The following is a 20,010-nucleotide window of genomic DNA, read 5'->3' as shown; positions in this document are numbered from 1 at the left end:
GCCAAAAGGCCGAGAAGTGATCCCCTCATAACTATCCTAACACATTGTATGTTAAATTCTTGATCACTTTTTTTCCCTTTTTAATGTTTTTACTTAAGAGCAACTTTATGTGTAGTAAAATGCACAGTTCTCAATAACATACTTTAATGTGTGCTAAGAAATGCATACACCTGAAAGAGAGATACAGAGTATGTGCATTATCCCAGAAAATTCCCTATAGCCCTTGGACAGTCAATCCTCACTACCACTCCTTGCCAAATGCAAATACTGCTCTGATGTCTTTGACTACAGATTATTTTTGCTATTTCTACAACTTCATATAAAAAGAATCATTCTGTATTAGAGTGTCTTCTTTAATACTGTAGTTTCTTTCACTTAAACTATATTTGAGAGTAAACCATGTTTTATCACTTATCAATCATTTATTATTTTTAATGCTTAGTTGTATTCCATTGGATGAGTACAACATAATTTTGTTCATTCATGGATGACAATTTATTATTGTCAGTTTTTTGGCTATTAGAAGAAAGCTACTATGAACAATCTTTTTATGAATGTACATTTTCATTTCTCATGGATAAATACTGCCATATTTGCAGAAGTGTTTAAAACCTTTTATACTACAATGAATAATGTATGAGAGATCCAGCTACCTACCTCTTCAATCATTGGTGTCAGTCTTTTTTTTTTTTCTTTTTTTTTTTTGAGATGGAGTTTCATTCTTGTTGCCCAGGCTGGAGTGCAATGGTGCGATCTCAGCTCGCTGAAACCTCTGCCACCCAGGTTCAAGCGATTCTCCTGCCTCAGACTCCCGAATAGCTGCGATTACAGGCATGCACCACCACGCCTGGCTAATTTTGTATTTTTAGTATTGATGGGGTTTCACCATATTGGTCAGGCTGGTCTTGAAGTCCTGACCTTGTGATCCGCCCTCCTCGGCCTCCCAAATTGCAAGGATTGCTAGTATGAGCCACCACACCCAGCCACCTTTTTAATTTTATCCTGGCTTTTTCCCCAAAAACTGGTAGCAGCTTTGCCAGTACTACTCTCTTAAAAATCTTGTGGGATTCCTGTAAATCTCTTTGTACTTGATTTCTTTATATAAAAGCCCTACTCATCTGTCTCAATATTAACCACTTTTTATATAGGGCTTCCTATAAAACAGCTATGAGACAATGTCATTGAGATTATTAGATGTCCTAATGCGTAATAAAGAATATATTTGAGACATACGCATCAGAACCTTATGGGAACTTTCTTTTCTCTTTGAAGTACCTACTTGATTCTTTTTGAAGTCTTAACAAAATATTTCACAATAATGCCCTTGGCTTTATCTTTAGATGATGTTTTCCTAACAGCATGCTGGATTGGATTATTGCTGTGATGGCATTTCTTTTTTTTCTGTCACCCAGGCTGGAATGCAGTGGCACAATCTTAGCTCACTGCAAGCTCTGCCTCCTGGGTGCACACCTTTCTCCTGCCTCAGCCTCCCAAGTACTGGGACTACAGGCGCCCACGACCACGCCTGGCTAACCTTTTGTATTTTTTAGTAAGGATGGGGTTTCACCATGTTAGCTGGGATGGTCTCAATCTCCTGACCTCATGATTTGCCCTCATGACTGCGCCCAGCTGCTGTGATGGCATTTCTTAATTTGACAATCTTGAAGAGTGTGAGAATGAATCTCACACATTTTGATAGGCTAGGCTGTGTTTTCATTGTCATTTGGTTTAAATAAATTTCTAGGCCAGGAGCGGTGGCTCATGCCTGTAATCCCAGCACTTTGAGAGGCCAAGGCTGGCAGATTAGAAGGTCAGGAGATGGAGACCATCCTGGCTAACACGGTGAAACCCTGCCTCTACCAAAAATACAAAAAAAATTAGCCAGGAGTGGTGGCAGGCGCCTGTAGTCCCAGCTACTTAGGAGGCTGAGGCAGGAGAAGGGCATGAGCATGAACTTGGGAGGTGGAGTTCGCAGTGAGCCGAGATTGCACCACTGCACTCCAGCCTGAGCGACAGAGTGAGACTCCATCTCAAAATAAAATAAATAAATAAATTAATTAATTAATTTCTAACTTCCCATGTGATTTCCTGTTTGATCCCTGGGTTGCTTAAAAATGTGATTTTTGGGCCAGGCGTGGTGGCTCACTCCTGTAATCCCAGCACTTCGGGAGGCCAAGGCAGGTGGATCACGAGGTCAGGAGATTGAGACCATCCTGGCTAACACAGTGAAATCCTGTCTCTCATAAAAAAATACAAAACATTAGCCAGGGGTGGTGGCAGCCACCTGTAGTCCCAGCAACTCGAGAGGTTGAGGCAGGAGAATGGTGTGAACCTGGGAGGTGGAGCTTGCAGTGAGCAGAGATCACGCCACTGCATTCCAGCCTGGGCAACAAAGTGAGACTCCATCTCAAAAAAAAAAAAAAAAAATTGATTTTTGATTTTCAAAAGTCAAAAATATTTGGGATTCTACAAATATCTTTCTGCTTTAATTTCTACTTTACTTCTCTTATGTTTGGAAAATACACTCTGTGTCATGTCCGTAGTCTTAAATTAATGAGACATGTATCATCATATGGTGCACTTTTTTAAGTATTCCATGTGTACCTGAAGAGCATGTGTATTCTGCTGCTGGTTTATGAACTGTTATATTAGGTCAAGTGTACTGAGAGTGTTGATCAGATCTATATCCTTACCATTTTTTATTTTACTTTTGGTTTACTGTTTCTATTAATAATTGAAACAGAAGTGTTAATATCTCCAGTTATAATTGCAGATTTGTCTATTTCTCCTTAATTATCTCAGTTTTTGTTTTACATATCTTGAGTTTCTTTTATAAAGTGGGCATATATATCTCCTTGAAAAATTGAACTTTTTTTTTTGAGATGGAGTCTCACTGTCTTCCAGGTTGGAGTGCAGTGGCACGATCTCGGCTCACTGCAAGCCATCTCCTGGGTTCATGCCCTTCTCCGGCCTCAGCCTCCCAAGTAGCTGGGACTACAGGCACCTGCCACCATGCTCGGCTAATTTTTTTGTATTTTTAGTAGAGACGGGGTTTCACCATGTTAGCCAAGATGGTTTTGATCTCCTGACCTCTTGATCCGTCCACCTTGGCCTCCCAAACTACTGGGATTACAGGTGTGAGCTACCACGCCCAGCCAAACAATTGAACTTTTTATCATTATGAAATGTCCTTCATTATCTCAGTTAATACTCCATGCCTTGAAGCATACACTTTCTACCCACTCCAGCTGTTTTATGATTAAAGTTTGCATGGTATATCTTTTCCCATCATTGTACTTTTAACCTAGTTGTGTTCTTATATGTAAAATAAATCTCCTGTTAAAAGCATATAGTGAATCTTGTATGGATGTTTTCTAGACAGACAATTTGTACTTTAAATTAGAGTGTTTCATCCATTTGCATTTAAATTAATTATTGATGTAATTGGGTTTACATCCCGTCATTTCTCCCACTATTTGGTCCATCTATTATTTGTTTCCTTTTGCTTCTTTTCCTTGCTTCTTTAGGATTAATAAGTGGTGTGTGCGTGTGTATTCTGTCTTATCTTGATTATTGTCATTCACAATACACTTTTGTTTTAGTTTTAGAGGTGGGTCTATGGTTTGCAGCATGCAAACAGAGACCATATCACAGTCTCTGTCAAAACAGCAATATTACATACCACTTCACATATTAGATGAGAGATCTACAACAACATACTTTCTCTGCTCCCTCATCCTTTATTCCACTGTTGTTGTATATTTTATTTCATTTTGTATATACCTTACGGTGGGTTGTACAGTGAATTGTGATTGGGTAAAATCCTAGTATATTAGAGAAGTTTAATATTTGTAATCGGTATTTTATTTTAAGAGTATTAGTTATAAAACTAAGTTCCATTGCCAGTAAGAGTCCTAGGATGGCTATGCTTAGGGCTGTAAGTTTTAGATGAAGTGGTATTGTTGTTTGGGGAGATGAAGTAGGGATAATGCTATTGGTGACTAGAAATCCAGCGAATATACTGCCGATTATAAGGCATTATAATTGGATTTATTAGGGAAAGGTTATTTTCATTAATGTTGTTTAGGGTTGGGAAGCAGGGTTTTCCTATTAGGGCAAAGGAAATAATTTGGATACTGTAGAAACTTGTTAGAGAAGTGGCAATGAGAGTAATAGTGAGGGCTCAGGCGTTGGTATATGACATGTTTGTGCTTTTGATGATGAGATCTTTAGAGCAAAAGCCTGTGAGGAAGGGCATAAGTGCTAGGCTACCAATAATAAGGGAGGCTGAACTAAGGGGTAAAGTCTTAAATAGTCCTCCTGTTTTTCAGATGTCTTGTTCATCGCTGAGGTTGTGGATGGTGGATCCTGAACATATAAATAATATAGTTTTGAAAAAGGCATGGGTGCAGACGTGTAGGAATGCTAGATGTAGCTGATTAATGCTGATTGTGACTATTATAAGGCTAGTTGACTTGAGGTGGATAGTGCTACAATTTTTTTTATGTCATTTTGTGTTAAAGCACAGATTGCTATAAATAAAGTGGTGATAGCTCCTAAACATAGTGTAAGGTTTTGGATTAACATGTTATTCTCTATTAATGGATGGAAGTGGATAAGCAGGAAAACTTCGGCCACAACTATAGTGCTAGAGTGGAGTAGGGCTGAGAATGGGGTTAGGTCTTCCATGGTGGAAGGAAGTCAGGGGTGGAGACCAAGTTGAGCTGATTTTCCTGTTGCTGCTAAGAGAAGGCCAATTAATGGAAGAAAATATGGGATAGGATTTAGGATAAATTTTTTTTGAGGTTCTCATGTATTAGAGGATGAGAAGAATCATGCTACGGCTAAAATGATGCCAATATCACCAATGCAATTATGTAGGATTGCTTGGAGGGCTGTTGTATTAGCATCTTCTCAGCCATGTCATCAGCCAAGTAGTAAAAAAGACATAATTCATACACCTTCTCATCTGATACAAAGTTGAAAAAGGTTGTTGGCAGTAACTAGAATTAATATTGTGGTGAGGAAGATAACTAAATATTTGAAAAACTGCCTAATGTTAGGATCTGACTTTATATATCATATTGAGAATTCTATAACAGATCAGGTGATGAATAGTGCTACTGGAATAAACATCATGGAGAAAGTAGTCTAGTTTGAAGCGTAATGAGAGTTTAAGGGTTTGAATTGTTATTCAATGTCAGTTTGAGGTGATGGCTTTTTGGTTGGTATACATAAACACTGTTGTGGGAATGAGGCTAATGGTGAACGTGCACACAACAGCTATTTCTACATAATATGGGTACGGGATTTTCTTGTGAGGGTTGATGAAGGTAATAATGATTGGTAAGGTTAAGGAGATTAAGGTTATTACAGTAATGGAAAAATGCATGATTATTACTTTTATTTGGAGTTGCACCAATATTTTCGGTTCCTAAGACCAACAGATAGCTCTTATCCTTTAAAAGTTGAGAAAGTCATGTTGTTAGGCATGGGGGCATGAGTTAGCAGTTCTTGCATGCTTTCTCGGTAAATAAGAAGTTACAGACTTCTATTATCAGATCCACAATCTAATATTTTGACTAAACTATATTTACTGGGTATAAAGCTTATAATAATTTTAGGGTTTAGAGATAATAGAAGAATAGGTGAAAGATGTATAAATATTTTCTTCTCGTGTAAAGGAGGATTTAATACTCTTAATATAGTATGTACATGTTCCTCGTTGTGTTGTGACAAGTATGTAAAGGGAATAAAGGGCTGTGATTAATATATTAAGTCCTATAAGCATAATGGTAGTGTTTGATCAGGAGAATGAAGCTATTATTACAAGGAGTTCTCCTATTAGATTAATGGTGGGGGGTAAGGCAAGGTTGGTAAGATTTGCTGTAAGTCATCAAAAGACTATCATGGAAGTAATGGTTGAAGGCGTCAAGAGAAGAGTATAATTCGGCTGTGGACTCACTCATAATTTGAATTTGCTAGGCAGAATAGTAAGGACAGAAGAAGTCCGTGGGCAATTATGAGGATAATTGCACCGGTAAAGCTTTAGGAGGTTTGAATAAGGATAGCCATGATAACAAGGTTCAAATTTTTGTTTTTTGTTTTGTTTTGTTTTGTTTTGTTTTTGAGACAGAGCATTGCTCTGTCGCCCAGGTTAGAGTGCAATGGTGCTATCTTGGCTCACTGCAACCTCCACCTCCTGAGTTCAAACGATTCTCCTGCCTCAACCTCCCTAGTAGCTGGGATTACAGGTGCGTGCCACCATGCCCAGCTAATTTTTTGCACTTTTAGTAGAGACAGGGTTTCGCCATGCTGGCCAGGCTCATCTCGAACTCCTGACCTCGTGATCCTCCCACCTTGGCCTCCAAAGTGCTGGAATTACAGGCATGAGCCACCGTGCCTGACCTTAAGTTTCAATTTTTAAAAACAAGTTTTAAAAACAGAAAATGTCTTTATTTTTACCAATGTAATTCCTACTTCCGTGGCTTTTATTTCAAAGTGTAATCCAAATTTCCATCTGACATTTTTCTCCTTTAGTCCGAAGAACCTTTTTTGACATTTCTTTCAGTGCAAGTTTGTGGTGTTGAATTCTTCTAACTTTTGTTTATTTTAAAATGTCTTAATTTCAACATCATTTTTAAAAAATGTGCACTGGTTGTAGAATTCTAGATTGAAATGTTATCTTTTCTTTCAGTATTTTTAAGATAGAATTTCAATGTCTTCTGGCTTGCATTGTTGTCTTTTTTGTAAGAAATACATTTTATTTATGTTTTCCTTCTATTTGTGGTTTATTATACTTAGTGTTTTGTTGCTTTTTAAGGTTTTCTCAGACCCAGAGTAGTGGTTCATGTCTGTAATGCCAGCACTCTGGGAGGCCAAGGCGGACAGATCACTTGAAGCCAGGAGTTTGAGACCAGCCTGGCCAACATGGTGAAACCTCATCTCTACTAAAAATACATACACACACACACACACACAATTAACAGGGCATGGTGGCTCATGCCTGTAATCCTATCTACTTGGGAGGCTGAGGCATAAAAATTGCTTGAACTCAGGAGGTGGAGGTTGCAGTGACCTGAAATTGTCCCACTGCACTCAGGCTGGGTGACAGAGTGAGGCTGTCTTGAAAAAAAAAAAAAAAGAAAAACAAGTTTGCTTTTTATCATTTTTTTTTTCAGAGATGGCAGTTATACAAGTTCTTTATTGTTGTGTATATGTTCAATCTGCTTGTAATTTATTGAATGCTTAGGATCTAAGAGTTGATATTTTCAGCAAATTTGGAACATTTGGGGCTATTTCTTCAAATACATTTTCTATCTCAATTTCTTTCTCCTTTCTTCCTAGGAGTCCAATTACATGTATGTGAGAACATTGGATATTTCCCCACTGTCTTTAAGACTGTCATTATTTAATATTTCAGCATTTTTATTCTATGTGCTTCATTTTTGTTATTTCTTAATGTGATTTCCTCAGCTTTTCTGATATTGTTTCCACAGTATCCAATTTACTAATTAGTTAAGTGGTTAACTAACTAGTTAATTTTAGATATTTTAGGTTTTAAGGTCTGGAATTTCCATGTAAACATTTTCTACAATTACCATTTCGCTACTGAGATTCCCCATCTGTTCAGGCATTAAGCTCATTAGTTCCTTTACATTTGTCTGCTAATTCCAACTCCTTTGTCATTTCTGGGTCTATAATTAATGACTTTCAAAAAATTCATTAGTTATTGATCACTTTTTGCATCTAGTAATTAAAATGAAAATTATGGTGGATATCACTTTATCAAAAGCCAATATTTTTTTTTACGAGTGATGGTTTGGTTTTTTTGGTTGAACCGTTTACTAACAGTTGGGCTTCATTTTCCAATGGTCTATAAAAGCTTTGTAAAAGTGGATATAAAGTCAATCTTGGCTAGGCGTGGTGGCTCATTCCTGTAATCCCAGAACTTTGGGAGGCCAAGGTGGGTAGATTACGAGGTCAAGAGATTGGATACAAAAATTAGCTGGGCATGGTGGTGCCCACCTGTAGTCCCAGCTACTCGGAAGGCTGAAGCAGGAGAATCACTTGAACCCAGGAGGCAGAGGTTGCAGTGAGCCAAGATCGCACCATTGCACTCAAGCCTGGGCAACAAGAGCGAGACTCCGTCTAAAAACAAAAACAAAAACAAAAGAGAAAAAAAGTCAGTCTTAAAGGTCTGGAGTAGATAGACGCACTTCTACTGCCCTCCGCAGTCTCAGATAAATGTCTGGTTTTTCAGTGAGGTCTCTGTGTGCTGCTTGGTGTTCCTCCAAGAACTTAAGGAGAAAGCTATGTACGTTTCCATGGCTGCTTCTCAGCACCACTTCTTCCTGTACTGTACATACAGCCTGCCTGGCAGCCTTGAACTCTGATTTCTGACTACCCATCTCAGTGAGATCGCTCTTCTCTGTGTGGACAGCACATCTCCGCATTATTTCTAGAAAGTCCCTCCAGGCAAAAGGCTAGAGCCATCAGGAAGCTCACTTTATGTGTTTTCATTCTTTCAAGTATGACAGCCCTATAGTGCCTGTGTTTCATTTTTATGGTTGTTTATGGTGGAAATGTCATTCTGATGATAACAGTTACTCTGTAAGAGAAATGCAAGTTGTTCTCGACAATATTTTACTTTGCATTGTAGTTATTCTTGTATATGTCTTATCTTTCTTATGAGACCAGAAGCACCCTGAGGGCAGAGTCCATGCATTCTTTATCTTTGTTTTTTCTCCAGAGCATTCTATGCAGCCTATGTGTTATTTATATAATTATTTAATTTGATTAAATATTTAATGAGTAAATCTTTAGAATAAATAAATAAAATGAATTAAACAAAGCACTTTATGGATTTTGGGAATAATTTCAAAGGCCACAAAATCCATTACACAGACTAGTTTTCTTCGACTCATCAGTTATTTTGTTTTCTGCAGCAGTCACAAGAATACCTAAGTTCCTCATACTACCTTCTTCCCCTGCTGATTCACAAATTATAATCAGAAAGCATGTGAAAAACTGAGAAACAGGAGAAAACAATCACTGACTGCCATGACTGCCATTTGGTAATAGGAGTAATTATTAGGAGTCAATTAGAGCATTCCTTTTTATCTTTTGAGTAGCTTTGCTGGTTGTCATTCTCTAGAGCTACTAAAACGTCAAGCTAGAATTTGTTTTCTTGGTCACACAGGCAAAGATAATGTTTGGAGTTCAGCGGTCAAAAAAACCCTAATGACTGCACTTATGTATGTTTTTGTTTAACTTGTGGATGAAGGCTTATGGATAGGTGCAAAAAATAAGTCCTCTTTTGCAACCTGGAACTGATTGTTCAGTGTGAGTTTTGATACACGTAAGAAGGGATATTATGATACCTGAGACAGTTAACTAATGGGAGTATTGATAACCAGAGAGGTTGGTTCCAGGCCAGGCTCAGTGACTCATGCTTTCAATCCCCACACTTTGGGAGACTGAGGTTGGAGGATTGCTTGAAGCCAAGAGTTCAAGACCAGCTTGGGCAAGAAAGTAACACCTTATCTCCACAAAAAATTAAAAATTAGCTGGATATAGGGGCATGTGCCTGTAGTTGCAGCTACTCAGGAAGGGGAGGCTGAGGCAGGAGGATTGACTCCAGGAGTTGGAGGCTGCACTGAGCTTTGATGGCACCACTTACTCTAGCCTGGGCAACAAAGACAGACCCTGACTCTTAATTTTAAAAAGGTTGATTCTAGGACTGTAGAATAGATAGTTAAAAAGCATGGGATATAGGGAAATCCTCAGCTGTATTAATTTTGTATTCCAATTTTATGTTGACTGGATACATAAGATGGCATTTGGTTTTAAAAGCTTTTATCTTGAGAACATGCTTTCTGGAGTTAAAGGTATTAGCATATTCCACACATCTGTACTATTCTTGAGTATGATCGTTTAGGGCATCAAATTGAGAACCAGGCAGATCCACCTATACTAAAAATGACCCTAAAGTAAGTTGGTTGAAGAAATTAGACCCCAAAGATTCTTGATTTTTCTGTAGGTGAATTTTGAAGTCTTCATCAGTATATCCATGTAAAAAGGAGATGACAGAAACCAAAATAAAATAATTATGGGCTGACAGGACAACCGGATTAAAATAAGCATCAGTTTCATTAAAAAGGGCTAATTTGAGGATAAATCTTTTGAAGATAAATTTTGACATCTGTTCTTTAGAGGATCTAAAGTGACCTTGATGGAAAGTGAAAGAAATCATAACGTGGAATTCCTCAAATAAAAATTTATTAACTTTAAATACTTTTGCCTAATGTTACATACACACAATTAAAAAAAAAAAAACACCTCTTTACACTGTAGAAAGAAAGAAAGAAAGAAAGAAAGAGAGAGAAAGAGGGAGGGAGGGAGGGAGGGAAGGAAGGAGGGAGGGAAGGAAGGAAGGAAGGAGAAAGAAAGAGGCCGGGTGCAGTGACTCTCACCTGTAATCCCAGCAATTTGGGAGGCCGAGCTGGGCGGATCACAAGGTCAAGGATCGAGACCATCCTGGCTAACACGGTGAAACACCCTGTCTCTACTAAAAATACAAAAAATAAGCCGGGCGTGGTGGTGGGCGCCTGTAGTCCCAGCTACTCTGGTGGCTGAGGCCAGAGAATGGCATGAACCCTGGAGAGGAAGTTTGCAGCGAGCCGAGATCACGCCACTGCACTTCTGGGCGACAGAGTGAGACTCTGTTTAAAAAAAAAAAAAAAGAAGAAGAAGAAGGAGGAGGAGGAGGAGAAGGAGAAGAAGAAGAAGAAGGAAGGAAGGAAGGAAGGAAGGAAGGAAGGAAGGAAGGAAACCCTGATGAAGCCACACCTGTTTAGGGCACAAGAGGACACACGTATTCCATGTAATAAGGGTCAAAGCAAGAGTCGGCCTCACATGAACACAAATGTTTTCCTTTAAGCTAGAAGATGAATTTTATTTTCATTTTTTAAGATTCTAGAGGTAATTTATAGATGAGAAGCTAGAAATAAAGGTTGTAGCATCATATGACATCATTTCTAGAAAACGACTGAGCTTGCCAGCAAGGAATTGCCCTAGTGATTTTTAAATGATTCCAGTTAATTGAGTTATTGAGACATTTTTTTCTCTGTGATTTTCTCCCTCATCTACTTGAGCATTTTGCTAATTCTCATACTTGAGTAATTCCTAAAGTCTCTCATGTAAACTTGGAGATCACGATAACTCACATGTTCCCCAGCTTACCTGGATCCTCCAACTGGCTTCTTAGTCAACCCTTGTTGACGTCCCTGTAAATCCCACACAGAAATTGTCCTTTATACCTGCTAACCTCCTGAATCCAAAAGCTACATTTTCCACTGCCTACCAAAATCTTTCACTGGATACCTGGAGAACATTTTCCTTTATGTGTCCATTGTGAACCAAACGAGAACAAACACTGCATTGTCTTCTCTTTTGCCCTTTTTACCCATTCTGCAAACTACCCTATGTGACAGCTTTGTAGAACTGAAACTCAAAAATTGCTCTGACCCTTTTTCATCCTCTTTGCCCTCACAGCCTAGTCACTTTTCTAAAGATTCTCTGCTACATGTCCTGGACATCATCTGACGGATCCTGTGTCTCTTCCTGTCACTAATCCTGCATATGACTTCCATTTTGTAGGATTGATACTTTTTAACTTGGCTAACAATTATGTCATTTTCTGTGTTTAAAATTCCAATAAAAACTTCAGTGCATTTCTGTCATTAAATACATGCACCTTAGTCCAACATTTAATGGTTTTCAGTGTTCTCCCTTAAAACAGGGCTATCCCTTTTTCCTTTTTCTCCACTGTTTCTCCGATATTTCTTGTGCTATAACCAAAGTGAACTCTAAGCAGGTTCCTAAATATCTGTTCAATTTTCCCAGCCCTGTGCCACAGTTACCGCTGTTCTGTGTACCAGACATGCTCTCCCTTTCGTCCTTCCTTTTATAGCAACCTGCTAACATCTCACCCAGTCCTTAAAACTGCCTATTTTTTCTAAAGTCTTTAGTGACAAGTATAGCTAGATACACTTTTTCACCCTTCTTTGAAATTCTGTGTTCCATTACTAGTACTTCTACAAGGATTCTTGTTCATTTAGACAAATATTTACTGATACTTTATAACGATTGCTGTGCTTTTATTATTTGTGTACTTTTATTGTGATTTTCTGAGCTTAGTTGATGATACCTTTATGAAGAAATGTATTAGGTTTTACTCATGTTTTAATGTCTGACTTATAGCTGTTATCACAGTAGATGTGGCACTGTAGTTATTGCAAGTCTTGTCTCTCAAGGATAAAACCTTATCTTGGGATCCTTCAAAACGGCAAGATGTTAATTCTCACCACATTCAATTGCATTGTCCACTGTGCCCTGCCATCATGTTCACATTTCACTCAATACCCATGGTCTGCATCAATCTGGAATCACGCATTCAGCTATCTGTCCCTTTCCTTGAAAGTCCTGCTGGCTGCAAAACAGCTGAGATTTACTAATGGGTTAATATGTTACTTCTCCCCTAATTAAAACTATTGGTATTTAACAGGAACTTGGCCTAGATAAGGGGTGACTCAACTCTAGAGAATTTCTGACTGGCTGGTGGACTGATAGGGGTGATATTTTGGGGCTGGAACAGTTTTCTGTGCCTGGTAAGTGGCTGACAAGTTTATCTGTGTCTGAGAGATAACACAGGAGATTCCCGTAAACATGTGCCCATGCACTCACTCACAAATGTACCAGGGCCCTGCAATCCTGTGAATGCCAGGTTCCTAAGAACAGTAGTAAGGCTCACCTACCTTTGTTCTTCAGGGAGCCAATGAGGGTCCAGCCATTGTGTGAGTCTGGATTCATAGGAGATCACGTTTTATTCCAAATCACATCCTCACTTTGTCTTGGTCTGAATGGAAACATTAGGGGTAACAGAGGAAAATCAGAAAGGAATTTCCAGCAACTAGTGGGAATATTAATATTTTAAGATCCCATCTTTACCTTTAATGGTAAGTTTACCTCTGTCTCTAGATTTTACCACCCCTTTCCCTGGATGCATAATAACAACGGAATATCTTTATAACAATAGAATATTTATCCATGAGTTGGGGGAATAATTGAACCTTCAATATTGTGCTATGAAAGACTGAGTATATTCCTGCTCTAAAACCTGATGAAATCTACTCTTCCAACAAAAACCAAAGGCAGGTTCTAATAAAACCTCTTTTCATTATAGATATTCATATAGATGTGGAGTGGTACTGATGGTGCTGTCTCATCCATTCTTCGTATTTCACATAAATGCACTGACTAAAACAATGCAGTTTTCTTTATTTCTCTACATATACAAATACACATGCAGACACTCATGATTTGGCAATTAAAAATACATTATTTTAGATAATTTGGTGACAGAGGTCAGCAAGTTAACTCAGAAAATATAGAAAACTTTTATTTTAGACCTGTTAAATAGCATTTTCTATGAAAATAACATTGCAGTAAATTGATATGCTAGGCAGGAAATGACAAGCATTCCTTTATAATAGGTCACTGCGTGTCTGATAGATATATCTGATAGGCTCACCTGGTTTTGCCATAGTCCTCAATCTTGGGTCAGTTTTATTGACACTAAAAATTGTAAGGTTAATGAGTGATAGACAAAAAATTGTATGCCAATAATCACTTAGATGAATGATATTTTTATAAATATTTCAGAAACCTACTACAAGTCTACAATTATAACTAAATGTTTCACTGAGAACCAAGTACACAAAAAGATACCACATGAAAATGAATTAAGCTAACATTTTAATTTAATAACATAAATAAATACCAAGATTTACAAAGAATACAGGCATCCATACACATCTAATTTTCATGTTAGCATAGCTTTGAAAATATTAGGAAAAGGTTTAGCAAAGTTACCAGTCTTATTAACATAAAGACAGTTTGGATTTTTGTTGAAAACAAAATCAAATGAAATAGAATTTAAATTATAAAAGAATGCAAACACACACCCGCATGAGTAATTCCATGAGTATTTAGATTTCAATAATTTTGTACATCTTGTGAACACAGATTCTTCATTTCCTCTCTTTCCACAAAAGATAACGTATAAACTAAAATGGGGGTAAAATACGAAAAATAAGAAGGAGATAAAGTAGAATCAAACAGATTTTTTTCATTCATTCATTCAACAGATATTTATTAAGTATCCACTATTTACCTGAAATTTCATGTTTTATTATTGCAGTACCTATCATAAATTCCAATAACAAAGACTTCTTGATTATTATTTCTTTTTTAATTGAAGAAATGGTGATATGGTGTAGATCTGTGTCACTACCAAATCTCATATTAAATTGTAATCCTCAATGTTGGAGGTGTGGCCTGATGAGAAGTGACTGGATCATAAGGGTGGATTTCTCATGAATGGTTTAGCACCATCCACTTGGTGCTGTCTTTTGCAATAGTGAGTTCTTGAGACATCTGGTGCTGAAAGTGTATGGCACCTCACCTTTCACTCTTACTCCTGCTCTCACCGTGTAAGATGCTTCCCCTCCTTTGCCTTCTGCCATGATTGGAATCTTCCTGAGGCCTCCCCACAAGCAGATGCTGTCATGCTTCCTGTACACCCTGTAGAACTGTGTGCCAAGGAAACCTCCTTTCTTTTAAATTACCCAGTCTCAGGTGTTTCTTTATAGCAGTGCAAGAATGGCCTAACACAGAAAATTGGTACTGAGAAGTGTGGTATTGCTATAAAGATACCTGTAAATGACCGGGCGCAGTGGCTCATGCCTGTTTTCCCAGCACTTTGGGAGGCTGAGGCGGGCGGATCATGAGATCAGGAGATCGAGGCCATCCTGGCTAATGTGGTGAAACCCCGTCTCTACTAAAAATACTAAAAAAAAAAAAAAAAAAAAAAAATTAGTAGGGCGTGATGGCAGCCTCCTGTAGTTCAGATACTCAGGAGGCTGAGGCAGGAGCACAGTGTGAACCTGGTAGGTGGAGCTTGCAGTGAGCCGAGATCATCCCACTGCACTCCAGCCTGGGTGACAGACTCCCTCTCATAAAAGGAAAGAAAGAAAGAAGAAGGGAGGGAGGGAGGGAAACAAAGCAAGAAAAGAAAGAAAAGAAAAGAAAAGAGAAGAAAAGAAAAGAAAGAAGAGAAAAGAAAGAAAAGGAAAGAAAGAAAAAAGAGAAAGAAAAAAAGAAAGAAAAGAAAGGAAGAAAGAAGGAATGAAGGAAGGAAAGAAAGAAAGAAAGAAGAAAGAAAGAAAGAAAGAAAGAAAGAAAGAAAGAAAGAAAGAAAGAAAGAAAGAAAGAAAGAAAGAAAGAAAGAAGAAAGAAAGAAAGAAAGAAAGTCAGTGCATTTATGAAAGAAAGAAAGAAAGAAAGAAAGAAAGAAAGAAAGAAAGAAAGAAAGTAATCCCGGCACTTTGGAAGGCCGAGGTGGTGCATCACCTGAGGTCAGAAGTTCAAGACCAGACTGGTCAACAAGGTGAAACTACGTCTCTACTAAGTATACAAAAATTAGCTAGGTGTGGTGGCGGGCACCTGTAATCCCAGCTACTCAGGAGGCTGAGGCAGGAGCATCGCTTGAACTCCGGAGGCAGAGGTTGCAGTGAGCCAAGATTGCACTATTGTGCTCCAGCCTGGACAACAAGAGCAAAACTTCGTCTCAGAAAAAAAAAAAAAAAAAAAAACAAAAAAAGGCCAGTGTGGTGGCTCACACCTGTAATCCCAGCACTTTGGGAGGCCAAGGCAGGCAGATCACGAGGTCACAACATCGAGACCAGCCTGACCAACATGGTGAAAGCCCGTCTTTACTACAAATACAAAAATTAGCTGGGTGGGGTGGTACACGCCTATAATCCCAACAACTTGGGAGGCTGAGGCAGGAGAATTGGTTGAACCCGGGAAGCAGAGTTTGCAGTGAGCTGAGATCATGCCACTGCACTCCAGCCTGGTGCTGGAGCAAGACTCCGTCTCAAAAAGAAAATAAAAGAAAATAATGTCGTGTCACATGGACATAGGGAGGGGAACATCACACACTGGGGCCTGTTGGGGGATAGGGGGCTATGGGAGGGATAGCATTAGGAGAAATATCTAATGTAGATGACGGGTTGATGGGTGTAGCAAACCACCATGGCACATGCATACCTATGTAACAAACCTGCACGTTCTGCACATGTATCCCAGAACTTTAAGTACAATTAAAAAAAAAAATTTTAAAGAAAGAAAATAATGTGTTGGCCTTGAACAACAGTCTAATGAATTTTGATTTGTTCAACAGCAGTAACAAATTAAGCTTATTTAAGAAAGATCAGTATCACAAAAACTTGCAAGTTAGGTGTAAGAAGGAACATCTTCGAGCTTTACATTGCCTTACAGGGTATTTCAGAATATATGTGCTCACTGGTATGGTAATAACCTGTTTGGTGAAAAGTAAAAAGTTAAAAAATACTAGGTTAGACAAAGTTGGACAGATTTCTTAACTGCAGAGCATTCTAGAACCTTAAGTTTTCAAATACACATTTTCACTTCTCCAATAAGGAAAAGTATATGCACTGTTTTTATACTTGTTTGATCACGGGACACAGGAACAGTTTGTGAAATGCTAGTATAGGTTTTCATTGAAACTTTAAGATTACAAGGATCTTACAGGGTATATATCCACCTATTGGTCATTAACTCAACTCTGAGGTATCAATGCCAGATGTTCCTATGGCCGTAATGGCAACTATTTGGTTTTCTCCCAACACAGCCCTGTCCATCTTTACAACGATCTAATATTAGGTTGTTCTGTGTGTTATCTTCTCCAATTATAAATCATAGTTCTAGTTCTACTTTTATATATATATACTTTGAGACCGAGTCTCACTCTGTCGTCAGGCTGGAGTGCAATGGCGTGATCTTGGCTCACTGCAACTTCCGCCTCCCAGGTTCAAGCAATTCTCTGCCTCAGTATCCCGAGTAGCTGGGATTACAGGTGACTGCCACCACACCTGGCTTTTTTTTTTTTTTTTGTATTTTTAGTAGAGACGGGGTTTCACAATCTTGGCCAGGCTGGTCTTGAACTCCTGACCTCGTGATCCACCCACCTCGGCCTCCCAAAGTGCTAGGATTACAGACATGAGCCACTGTGCCTGGCCCTATTAATATGTGTATTTTTAAAGTCTTTGGTATCATGTTATTGAATTCATTTAATTCAGACTTCAGTTAAATAATTCTTATCAAAATGGTCGTCAGTAATAAGCTTTGGCCAAATAAATGAGTAGTAGCTGTGAACCCCGAAAATTTGAGACAAGTCTCAGTTAGTTTAGAAAGTTTATTCTGCCAAGGTTGAGGACACACTGTGACAGCCTCAGGAAGTCCTGAAGACATGTGCCCAAGGTAGTTAGGGCACAGCTTAGTATTATACACTTAGAGAGACTTGAGACATCAATCAATATATGTAAGAAGTACATTTGTTTGGTCTGTAAAGGCGGGACTTCTTGAAGCAAAGGCAGTAAGACTCCAAATGAAGCTGGGAGGCAGCTTCCAGGTCACAGATAGACGAGACACAAATGGTTACATTCTTTTGAGTTTCTCATTAGCCTTTCCAAAGGAGGCAGTCAGATATGCATCTATCTCAGTGAGTAGACAGATGACTTTGAATAGAAATGGGAGGTAGGTTTGCCCTAAGCGGTTCCAGGCTTGAGTTTTCCTTAGTGATTTTGGGGACAAGATATTTTCCTTTCACATAGCCTACTGGTCCGAACATATAGAGTGAACAGAAGTTCTCGGACTCTCTGCCGTAAAAATGAAGTGGGGACTTCTCTTTCGCATTTGTATCATTACATATGTAGACACAGCCAGCAAGTTTCTTTCTAATGACTGCTGGAAAATTGAGCAACTCCCATTCCCAGATTTAAGGGGTCATGAAGGATACTCTGATTTAGCAATAATTTTATCCCTAAAATAGACTGTCACATGGCATCCAACTGTCGTTGGGCAAAATAGGTCATGGAGCAACGACTCCTTTAGCTGTTTTTGAGGTGGACTGTGGGATGCCGGGTGTCACTCGCTGTAGGGCTCTGCCTTTGTATTCACATTTCTGGCCCCACAGGAGTTTCATAGATAACCTGATTTCACCTCTTTTTTCTCAGAGAGGTAGAATAATTACCCACTCTGTGCACCTGAAGTTTCATTTCTGTTTAAGAATATGTCTTTGACACACAGAACATAGACAAACTGGGATGGAATTAGGCAATATCAGAAAGAGAATAATATGTAGCCACAGAAAAATAAACATTAACTTCATAAACTATGGTACTCTTTGATAACAATATTTTCAATTATCAGTGCATAATTTTCATTGAGATCACAGTTACCATCTAAAATCCAGGTAAGTGTTTTGTCGTGTGGTGAGCACAGTTTGTAAAAAGATTTATTTTGTAACCAAGGGGGTTTATATACATATAGAGAGAGTGATAGATCCATATATTTCATTTTAATAAGAGTGAAGGTAAAACAAATATCTGGCAATTGCTTATCTTGAAATAGTCATCTAAGTAAAAATATTTAACTGCAATTTTTTGCTTGTGATATTTATATAATTCATGTTACATAATTTTATATATTATATATTGTTATACTATATGTACTAAATATAATGTAATATATTGATGGAGATAAAACATGGTTTTATTTCTATAGGGATGAGAGAAATCTAAAATTGAGTCAATCTATTTGTGTGAATGCATTAAATACTAAAGCAAATTTAAAGGGTAAAATAACAAAACATTGAATCTTCTAAAAAAGTTAGTAAAAGTTTGCAAATGCAGAAATGCACTATTAATGATTTTGTTTATTGGGATCTGAGCTATGTTCATTTATTATCAAATACTACTGCTTTTCTAAAAATAAAAAACTTTTTATAGTCAGCATAAAAGCAGAAATAAGTCAATTACTATAATGATGGAAATAGTTGGAAATGCAATGTACAATTTCATATTAAATCAAATTCAGAGTGTTTCTTGGCCTGGTTTACTAATGCTTTCCACAACCATAAAATTTGGCTGCAACAGGGCAATAGAACACTGGTGAGAAAATACTGGGTACCACTTTTTTAAAAGCAGAAGGGAAGAAGTCAAAGGAGTAAAAACCAATGCGTGCAAAGCAGCACATGTCCTCTTAACAACTGAAGAAGCGTAGCCATTTTGGATTAGAACCACGGTGCATGGAAAGGAGTTTGTCTTTTGTGTTCACATCCTCAGGGGCTGAAAGGTATCACCTGGCAAGTGTCCCACCCAGGCGGGCAGAGGCGATGCTGTCTCTTTCCTGGCTGTGTGCCTACATCCACAGCCTGTTCCTGCTTCCCCTCCATGTTAGAGGGGATGGTTCCAGGAGGCCGCATGGCACATGTTAAAGCAAAACAAAACGAATGCCCTGCTCTTCTTCATGCAGCTCCCCTATTCACTATGACAACCCAGAATTCCTCACCCTAATGATGGTGCAGGAGACTCGGATTCTGGTCGGTCCTCTCTCCCCAGCAGCTCCTCCCTTCTCTGGCCTCTCTCTTGGCTGATGGAGTGATGGTTTCCTTCCATGAGAGACTCTGAGAAGAACGTGACTTTAAAATATTAGGTTTGTTTTTCCTCCTGTTCTCCTTAGATTTCTTTTCTTTCCTTTTTTTTTTTTTTGAGACTGAGTCTCCCTCTGTAGCCCTGCCTGGAGTGCAATGGCATGATCTTGACTCACTGCAACCTCCCCCTCCTGGGTCCTGGTTCAAGCACATTCTCCTGCCTCAGCCTCCCAAGTACCTGGGATTACAGGCACCCACCACCATGCCCAGCTAATTTTTGTATTTTGAGTAGAGATGGGGATTTGAACTCCTGACATCCCGATCCGCCCGCCTCGGCCTCCCAAAGTGGTGGGATTACAGGTGTGAGCCACCACACCTGGCCAGGATTTCTTTTCTAAGAAAATAGAGAACCAAATATATATATATATATA

General features: G+C 38.6%; 1 long non-coding RNA gene across 1 annotated transcript; it reads left to right on the top strand.

Moving 5' to 3' along the window:
* The first annotated feature begins 9,203 nt into the window (after positions 1 to 9,203).
* LOC105521830 lies at positions 9,204 to 13,326 on the top strand. The gene is made up of 3 exons (XR_001003343.1): positions 9,204 to 9,257; positions 12,832 to 13,019; positions 13,259 to 13,326. It is a non-coding gene; the product is annotated as an uncharacterized LOC105521830 (long non-coding RNA).
* The last annotated feature ends 6,684 nt before the right edge of the window (positions 13,327 to 20,010 follow it).

Source organism: Colobus angolensis, unplaced genomic scaffold (assembly GCF_000951035.1).
Source record: "Colobus angolensis palliatus isolate OR3802 unplaced genomic scaffold, Cang.pa_1.0 Scaffold41, whole genome shotgun sequence".
Classification (NCBI taxonomy): domain Eukaryota; kingdom Metazoa; phylum Chordata; class Mammalia; order Primates; family Cercopithecidae; genus Colobus; species Colobus angolensis.
This window is presented reverse-complemented; position numbering and strand designations above follow the sequence as displayed.